The 9,124-nt window shown below is 30.5% G+C and overlaps 1 long non-coding RNA gene across 1 annotated transcript; it reads right to left on the bottom strand.

The window, feature by feature from the left end:
* Nucleotides 1-3,378: 3,378 nt before the first annotated feature.
* LOC127717766 (uncharacterized) lies at nt 3,379-8,044 on the bottom strand. The gene is made up of 4 exons (XR_007989362.1): nt 7,968-8,044; nt 6,918-7,063; nt 4,703-4,819; nt 3,379-3,791 (listed from the first exon to the last, which is right to left on the bottom strand). It is a non-coding gene; the product is annotated as an uncharacterized LOC127717766 (long non-coding RNA).
* Between the last annotated feature and the right edge of the window lie 1,080 nt (nt 8,045-9,124).

Raw genomic sequence — 9,124 nt, 5'->3', positions numbered from 1 at the left:
CTCTCACTTGTATGACAGTCGCATCAAATTCCATTATATTTACAACGATGCGTGAACAAAACAGATCTAATAGGTAACATTGTCAAAATATGGGTACAGCAGTCATCACTGAGTCACACTCTCAAACCAAACAAACATTTAACAAAGAAGCACAAAAAGCATCTATCAAATTTAACAACCACATTCATTGCTTACTTATATATGTATTATAAATCAACCCATAAAGGACTGAAATATTTAAAGTCCTGTGACTGCATTCATATCTACTCTTAGTGAAGAGTCGCGTGTTTGACGCCAGAAAATGTAAACGTCACAAGAAGAAATATAAAAAAAATTTGAAATATAAAAGAAATTACTTCACTATATCCTTTCTTGTAAACAACTATTGTATATTTGGAAACTGAAAAGCGATGACCAGTGCCATATTTGCAACCAATTAGAATACTATGAACACTTTTTCATTACATATAAATACTTTGTGTAAAAAATTTGGAAAAAGGTCAAATTACTCCTTGATGAAATAAAAACGGGGACACAGATAATCACCTTCAAAACTCTAATACTTGGCTACAAAACATATGATATTGATGTTCTCTATTCATAAATCTACATATGCATCAGAGTATAAACAAAAAAATGTTGATGTATATAAAATGTAAAAAAAACTAGTAGATTTTTTATGATGTTTATAAAAATATGAAATAACCATGCATATATTGTACATGCTCTTTTCCGGTATTATTAAATACATCACGTAGAATAACTAATATGAAATGCAATATTCGATTTTAGTAAACAGTTGCAAATTTTTAGGATGACACATGCATGTGTGTGTTTAAATGTGATGAATGATGATTACCTGTACAACATGCTTAATGAACATTGATCCTGTACTGACTGAAAAAAGCCTTTGATATTTTAGGATAAATCATGATTATTTCTATAAATTTATTATTAAACAATGAAAATATTACCAAAACTCACCTTTAGAAATACTTAGTTGAGATCCTTCTGCTCTCAAGATCATTACACGTGGTATATTTTAATCATTCTGATCATTTCACCTTTCACGTGTAATATTTTGATCAAGGTTAAGGTCAATTAATAAATTATCAACAATATCGGACAATATATAGTACAATTTCCGTAATCATGTAACATAATAAAGAATTAAAAAAACTGTAAAAAACAATGTATTGTATAACTAACCATATTTAATAGATATAACTTTTAATGTATAATCTCCCTGGTTAAATAGTAACTCATTTACAGGGATACACGACCGAATGCTGTGAGTCGAGTAAGTTGTTAATACAGCATAGAAATGTGCAATAAAAGATGTATTTTAAAAAAAGGAAGAAAGAAAGAAGGCAGTCTAATATCATCGACAAAAAAACGTTGAATAGGGAACAGCTTGTCTAATACAACACCTTTAAATGTCTCCTGAGACTTTTTATTTCAGTAATTCTGATTTATTCTTTATGTAGAATGTATCAATATACAAAAACCAGTAATGACATAAAACTAATGAATGTTTCAAGGTACATTTTGTATGATGATCGATAGCTAAAAGAGAGAATTATAAGCAACACCAATAATAACATTTTAATGTTAGAAAGGGAAAGTAATAGCTAGATTGTTTATTTTGTTTAAAATATTTCTATGGAATGTGTGTACTGTTATACGATAGAACACGTGAAGCCATGTATGTATGTATTTACGAAGATCCCTCCATGAACGGAGGATCCGCGGGTACAGTGGAATCCGTGTTCACTCCCTATCAGGATTAATGGAGGTGTGTCAGTAGCTAACAGGAGAAATGTTATGACACCTGGAAGTCTGTTATTATGAAATAAGTTCATACTACGGTGTAATGTTGGTATTTATTTTATTAGTGTTATAAGTTGATCTGAAAATTGATCAATAGATCCGAGGGGGAAATTTTTTTGTTCAACTCTCTATATCAGTCCTTTTACACATGCATTTGCCTGACCTATTTACTAATTGTTGAAATACGTATTAACATTTGAGTCCATGAAAGACTTATGTCATAAACGCATGATTTACAAGTTGGTTAAAATATCGTCAAAATCGAAAACAAAATCAGGGGTATTTAATTTTTGTTTAAAACATCCCAACGCATTCATCCGATAGTCTGTTATTATATTACAACTGCCATTTAAATTTTAAAGGTTTCAACAATGCTATTAAATTTTTTTTTAAAAGAAAAAAAAAATGTAAAAACACACGCTCTAGCAACTACAAAGAGGACTAAAGAAGTCAAAACAGTTATATTCCAAAGGTCAACAATACCGACTTAATTTTATTCTGTTCTACAATACATTCTATTGTGAAAAGGTTTTTTGACTGTTTATCTTTTGGATCACACGTATTTGGAACATGAATTGTTTCCAACAGTTTAATAAAAGTATGGATATGTCAGGTAATCAGTTGATCTTTGGACATTTCTGTAGATAAGCTTTTAGGTCTACAAAATGTCTTATGTCTGTAAATAAACGACTTATTTCTTCAATATGAATATTTGTACTTCACATAGACAAGATGCAGGCTTTAGAACTAATGTTGTGTGATTCCGTATACACAATTATAAAAATTAATATATGTTTGAAATTTGCCAATTAATTTTCAATGGATTTGGTTTTGATAATGTTCTTTTTAGGATTTCTAAACTTTATATTTGAGCGCCATTGATGATTTTTTGCAGACGAAACGCTGGTATAGCGTACATCCTTTTAATCCTAATACATATATGACGAGTTTTTATACAATGAATTAAATCTTTTGAACAATGATATTTTGATGTCTGACATCTCTCTTCTAGTGAATAGATGAACTGATCAGCTTTATAACATCCAGTATCATAATAAAAATCAATGAACAATTCATTTGATTTGAATTAACCTGATTTATTGAAAAAACACTGAGGATTCCCTGTCTTTAGTATCTACATATTTTTCGCAGAATATTGAAAAACGCGATTATACATGTACAACATTTTTGTGTTTTGATATAGATTTCGTTGTGTTTAACTTTGTATTATGTGCTAGATGAACACTTGTGTTATCCTCTGTTTCTGAGTCTTATATAGCTTAACTTAGGAATAACTGGAAACTTAGCTAACTAGTGATATGCTGTAGTTAATACACATTTTCAAATACAAAAGCTAAACTTGACGACAGACACACGATGCTCATCCAATTGTGAAGCGTATCTGAATCAAAATATTACTAGAATGCGGAAAGGAAATGACTATAAAAATTAGAAGATGGGTATGATTGTCAATGCGTCACCTGTCAACCAAGGTCCAAATGAAGCATATAAAAGCAACACTAATAGAAAAAAAAGGATATTGGGTTATCCATCCATGACGTAAACTCAGCACATGCAGAACAAAAACACACAATAAGCGCTTGTATTGCTGTTTTTATACAATGAATTAAATCTTTTGAACATCGCTAACATGGCATCATTTGAATCTTGTCACATTCAACAGTCTTGAAGGCTTTGATATGTATTTATCTTTTCTGCTGACGCCTTTTCAATTCTTTGCAGATTCACTTATACAGTTATGATATGACTTCCATTGCAAAACAAAATAGTTACAAGCTCGTAACTTATCTTTAAAACATTGCTCACCTTCTTTAATATTTGTAGATTCCGATGTAAACAATTGACAGTATAGGTTACGATATATGTGCTTTTTTCCGCCAAAGGCAGCATGCCTTGTGATGGATCTATCCATCAAAAGTCCGGAATCCAAGCTGATGTAACTGTAATATATACAAAATGATATATTGCCATATTTTGAATGATGATACTAAATACAAATTAAAATGATAGTTATAAGTGTTGTTGGAAACAACAAAGTTGATGTATTATAAATTTATTGTTTTTAACGAAAATGATACACATTCTGAAATATCTCAAGTTTTCAAATTTGACATAAAAAATATGGTTTTACATGGCAATAAAATAATAAACACATTAGAATTGTGTTGATGACAAAATGAGACATCATACAACAATAGTTGCTACGAAGGCGTTGTCAATGGTTTTTCTAATTTTGACATGTTTACCTAATAAATCTGTTTGTTTTGTTCACACATCGTTGTCAATATTATTGAATTTTATGCGACTGTCATATAAATGAGAGGTTTAGCTACTATAAATCCAGATTTAATCTACCATTTTCTACATAAGAAAATGCCTGTACCAAGTCAGAAATATGACAGTTGTTATCCATTCGTTTGAGGTGTTTGAGTTTTTGATTTTGCCATTTGCTTAGGGACTTTCAGTTTAGAATTTTCCTCGGAGTTCGGTATTTTTGTTATTTTACTTTTTGCATCAAAACAAAGCGGGAAGGCAAAGAAAAAGATAAAGTTCCTTGTACTTTTTTTCTTTTTTTAACATTAAAAAATCAATGAAATGAAAATAATAACTTTTTTCAAACATTCAAATACTTGTATTTGTGAATTAATATATATGTCGTGTTCTGATAATCGTTAAATAATTTGCGATATTTGAAATCTATGAAAGATATTTTTTTGAATATTTTGGCTTTCTCGTTATAATATCAATTTTGCATGTTTGAAAATTATGGGTAATTTGGTTTTGCCCATACGACATTGTCTGTTTAAAGTCCGATTGATCGTTTGAAATGAGTGAAAGTTAATAGTCTTACACGCTCTCCAACCAAACCAGTTCCAACCTAATTCAAGTAGTTCAACTCTTTCTCGGTGGTTTCTTGTATATGATCCTACGGTATCTGCACAAACATACGGACTCTGCCAATCCTCTTCTTTAAATATATAAAAATAACGGGAAGTGCCATTTTTTTGCTATGTTTTGAAACAAAGCAACGGTTCATGAATACCACAGAAACGTTTTATATGCATAAACAACAAAAAACGTTATTTGTAAAACGATTTTTTTACCAAATAAATTATCAAATGGATCACCGTTCTCATATGAAGTTTCATAAACTCAAAAAATTCAAAAATATACATAACAAAAAAACTCCCTTAGTCAAAGTTGACCTTTGTTGAATACAGCTATTCTTTTTTTATTCCTTTGGGTTACAAAACTCCTAATGTTTCGACATATTATACATTCTTGGGTTTACGATATTTTGGTTTGAGCGTGTGTGATGAAGTTTAATCGAGGAAAGCACTACAGATACTCGAAATTTATAGGATTGTATTTGTTCATGTATTACAATATAGCCCTTGGTTGATACCTCAGCCAGTGAACTTTAAGTTTCAAGGGGTAGTGTCAGCTCAGTAGTGCTTATATACTGACATGATCCTTAGCATATTTTTCTGAAATTCGATTGATAAATCGATAAATCAAGAAATTAAGAGTCCCGAACACAAAGTCGACCTCTTATGAATTTGACTATTATTTTGCGGTACCATTGTGTCACATAGCCCCAAATACGTCTACTTATTTGTACATCTCTGGCTTTCAAATATTGTAGGTTGTGCGTTTCTGATTAAGGTTAATCCAGAATAGCGCATCGGACGTATCAAATTTTATTTTCATCTTAAAGTAGGAGGCATGATAAGAGCCATGATGTGGCCCCTAAAATTATAAAAATAGTTAAACCATTCAATCTTTTCAGTATTGGTTTAAGTTGTGTGATAGATGAACATTCTGGTATATATAATATGGATATTTAAGTACAGAAAGTTCACTTCTGATGTTTTTTGTCGACATGGATTTATTTGACATAAAATGGTAATTTTAAATGATGTATCGGGTCAAACTGGATTGGAACAAAGTCCTTACCCAACAAATTATTTTACATATATTTGTGTTTTTATGAAATATACTAAGTGTCTTTTGAAGTACAACTTATCATAGCCAAAACCACAAGTCTGATATTAATAACAATACACTAATATTCTTCTAATGCATTCCTCAAGCATTTGGTTATATGTTACTTAAACAGTATGGTAATGCATGTAACATTCTTAGCAAAAAAAAACTTGCAATTTGGATTTAATAAAATTGAATTCAGAATTCTCTTACTTCCATCTAAATGTGATCGCAATTGTCCAAATGTGATCACAATGGTAATAATATTTCCGATACCAATCTTACTGCTCCAGATACGCATTTCGACAATTAATATCTCCTCAGTTATGCTCGAGACAAAAATGTTTAATAAACCAAAAGGTAGTACAAACGTCGGAGAGCTGATCAACCAAAACAACCTTATGATAATGTTCTGTATCCAAAAATCTGTCGGTTTGATTTTCAATAAATAAAATAAAAAACATGTAGGGGTATCGTTCATATTTGCACGCATTCTATCTTTTTGGGGTTAATATATCTAAATATTGATTGCTTATATTATAAACGAGGCAACATTATTTTGGAAGGTTTTTGCAGTTTATTTTGCGAAATGTATGGACTTGAATATGAAATGCTCATATGTAAGACAACAGCAAAAACATATGAATACTGATAAATGATACCATGATAATGATCTTCAGACATACGAATTGAGTTATTTGGCAAAATATTTTTTAGGGTTAAAAAAAGTAGCCCATTCATAATTTAACCTTGTTTGCGTTGGAAGTGCTATTTAACATAGTACTTTATTTGGCCTTTTACATATTTTGATTCTAGCGTCACTGATGAGTCTTTTGTAGACGAAACGCGCGTCAGGTGTAACAAATTTAATCATGGTATCTATGATGAGTTCATTTTCTAGATTTATCTTCATCATAAATGCACAGAACCATAAAAAGGAACATACTACGAAATAGGTTAAATTTGTGGTGAGGCTTTTGTTGTTATATTGATGGCATTCACCATTCGTGCGAAAAAATACATGTTAAGTTTATCTGATTTGACTCCAGAGCAATTTATAACATTAATATAAATCTCACCTGCTCAGATGTTGAACAGAAATTATCATATTCTTTTATCCTTTCCTTCTGTGATTGTTAACCGTCGGGCAGATACCATATGCGTTTTCTTGTTGTCATTGTCTTCCATTTTTTCCATGGATTTACTATCTTTGAGAAGTTTATTTCTGTTAAGAATGATAAAATTTCCAACATTTGAAATGGTCACATAAAGATAAAGTGCATTTTAACAATTGTATTCTACCAATTTTAACAAACCAAAAAGAGGTTGTAAATATACCTCTGAATCAAAAAGTATTATTTTTGCATAGCTGTTGTATATAAATAATCTATATGTAATTCGTGCTTTTAAAAAATGTTTGATTTGGATGTGTCATCAAATTAGTAAAATTGATACTTATTTGACGTCTCTGATAGGGTCCTTTTAGTAATTTATTTGTTTGTTATAATTTTGTTCTCTCCGCATGGCACTAAATACTTCAAACAACATAACGTAATGAGTTGACCCTTTTTATCTTGGTAATTTGAGTTAGGAATTTGGATGTCTCAAATGACCCAATTTGCAACTTGTCAAAAAAATCAGCTCTGTTCAGTCGGTATCATAACAAGAACGCCAATGTTTGTAGCCAATCTCTTCGTAGTTTCAATTTAATTGGGTTTGGTGCATAAAAGCTATGCTTGTAACACCTTACATCTGATATTTGATTGATCCATATCCATACGTTCAGTGCATGTTTAATTATCCTCTGTTATCTTGACATGCATAGTCCAGTGGTCACAGATCTACTGTTATTGTATAGTTTTCGCTGTATTCAGTGTTATGAAAAATATATATGTCCATTATATAATCCTACCAAATTGTGATACAAATATATGTGTATTAAAAAATCTGTGATCTAGATAAAAGTAAATAAAAGTTCCAAAAAACCTAATGTATAAATTTCAGTATATGGAACTGATTTGTATTTCTAATTTCTCCTTACACCGCTTGACAACGCTTCTTAAGAAAAAAGATAATGTAAAATGATATAAAACATCTAAAGTTAAGACTACTAATTGATTCAGACTTACTTGTAAATAGAACAAACCTGTGTTTATATCAGGTAGAGCAGGTAATCATTTCAAACCAGGAAGATATATACACAAAGATCGTTATTTCTAATTATGTAATGATTATAATAGAATACATTTGCGGGATCAATACTAGTAATACGTCATAGATAATAATACATAATTTCATAACAATTTTAATCTTTACATATAAAACGAAATAAACACCGAAAATTGTCTCTTTTTTTTTTTTTTTTTTTTTTTGTCTAGAAAAAAAACCAACATTTAATTTGTAAACGAAACGAAAATCAGTATTCAATATTATCGTTTCCCCTCTTTTAATTATTAAGGTGACTGTTTACCTATAGAACATAAAGATAATTGGTGATTGATTGTGTAAAAGGCATATGCTAATGTTTGAAAAGTACGAAATGACGTAAAGACCACACAAAATCGTTAATTCATGTAACACGACACAACTGTTATCCATATGTCATTGTACAAAAAGTAAAATAACAAAAATATCGAACTCCAGGGAAAATTTAAGACGAAAAAATACTTATTAAGTGGCAAAATGAAAAGCTCAAACACAAATGGAAAAGCACTGAGTTATTCTTGACTTGGAACGGGCAATTCTTGATGTAGAAAATGGTGGGTTGATAGTTATCAAAGGTACCAAGATTATAATTTAATACGCCAGACGCGCGTTTCGTCTACATAAGACTCATCAGTCACGCTCAGATCAAAATAGTTATAAATCAAAACAAGTACAAAGTTGAAGAGCATATATGTCTCAAACTTTGCAGATTTAGGCAAAGACCTAGCCCGATTGTGTACTGCTATTATTCAGTCCAAGACGTTGGTAAACAGTGAATCTTCCTTTACACATTATTTAAGTTCCAAAATTGTACATGCAAAAATCGTGTGGCCGATAATTATTTTGTATCCCTTTATTACGATGAATTGACATATCACTTTATGCTAATACTACTGTTGACATTCTAACTTTCAATTTCACCTGTTTAGTACTCCTATGTACTGAGTCAAGTAATGAGTCAAACTGGTCAATCGCCTTGTCCCTGACAAACGACACATTGTCGAAACTAAAGATATCAAGAAATGTGATACGGATATCTAGTAATAACACAACACATGACGTTGCGCCTTGAAATGTTTGA

The sequence above is a fragment of the Mytilus californianus genome, unplaced genomic scaffold, assembly GCF_021869535.1.
Source record: "Mytilus californianus isolate M0D057914Y unplaced genomic scaffold, xbMytCali1.0.p SCAF_10, whole genome shotgun sequence".
Classification (NCBI taxonomy): domain Eukaryota; kingdom Metazoa; phylum Mollusca; class Bivalvia; order Mytilida; family Mytilidae; genus Mytilus; species Mytilus californianus.
The sequence above is the reverse complement of the archived record's forward strand: the minus strand, read 5'-3'. Positions and strand labels throughout refer to the sequence as shown.